At 33.8% G+C, this 865-nt stretch overlaps 1 non-coding gene across 1 annotated transcript; it reads left to right on the forward strand.

Annotated features, from left to right (window-relative positions):
- Positions 1 to 278: 278 nt before the first annotated feature.
- Positions 279 to 385, forward strand: LOC119623949 (U6 spliceosomal RNA). Its single transcript, XR_005240049.1, has one exon. It is a non-coding gene; the product is annotated as a U6 spliceosomal RNA (small nuclear RNA).
- The last annotated feature ends 480 nt before the right edge of the window (positions 386 to 865 follow it).

Genomic DNA, 865 nt, shown 5'->3' on the forward strand with positions numbered 1-865 from the left:
AACATTTTGCAGAAATGTTTAAGGACAGCAACTTAAGGAAGGGAAGTGACATTAAGTCCTCCCCTCAGGGATAGATGGTTATACGTTAATAATTTTCAGTTTCCTTTTTTATATCTCTGAGTTTTTATTAAATAATTCTTAAAACTACTTAACAATGGAATATTGGTATTTGTGGTAAATTGGGATTAGTTACTACTTCCTGGACAGCATTTGGAGAGATACTAAATGGTGTGCCAAGATTTTTTTAAACTACTATAAGATGTTTAGAGAAAGAAATGGTGCTCGCTTTGGCAGCACATGCACTAAAATTGGCATGACACAGAGAAGATTAGCATTGTCCCTGGGCAAGGATGACATACAAATTCATGAAGTGTTCAATTAAAAAAAAAGAGAGAAAAGAAAAAAAGAAATGCATAGTTTCCAGAGGATAAACACAGTGTTGTTCTTATATTTTAATTTCTTTCTTTCTTTTCTTTCTTTCTCCATTTTTTTCCTTCTTTTCTCTATTCTGTTTTATTCAAAGTTAAAAATAAGCATTTGTGCTTTTTGTTTTTCAAGCTAAAACTGGTGGATACAGTCAGAGCAGACCCAGTCTTGTCTGTCTTCTCTCTTCCGTGACAGTTGAATCTCAAATGTCATGAACTAGAACTCACTTTACTTGGATAATGGAAATTCTAGATCTTTTAATCCTGGCCTCCAAATCCCTACGTCTTTAAAAAAAAAAAAAATGTGTTTTATGTAAACATAGGCACAGTATCACGTGCCCAAGGATATAGGCCTATTTTTCATCCCGTTCTCTTCAAGTCTTTTTAGTGCTTTACATCAGCCATTTAAGCGAAAGTCTGTGAACATAGCATCGCTTTTT

Source organism: Chlorocebus sabaeus, chromosome 7 (assembly GCF_047675955.1).
Source record: "Chlorocebus sabaeus isolate Y175 chromosome 7, mChlSab1.0.hap1, whole genome shotgun sequence".
Lineage (NCBI taxonomy): Eukaryota > Metazoa > Chordata > Mammalia > Primates > Cercopithecidae > Chlorocebus > Chlorocebus sabaeus.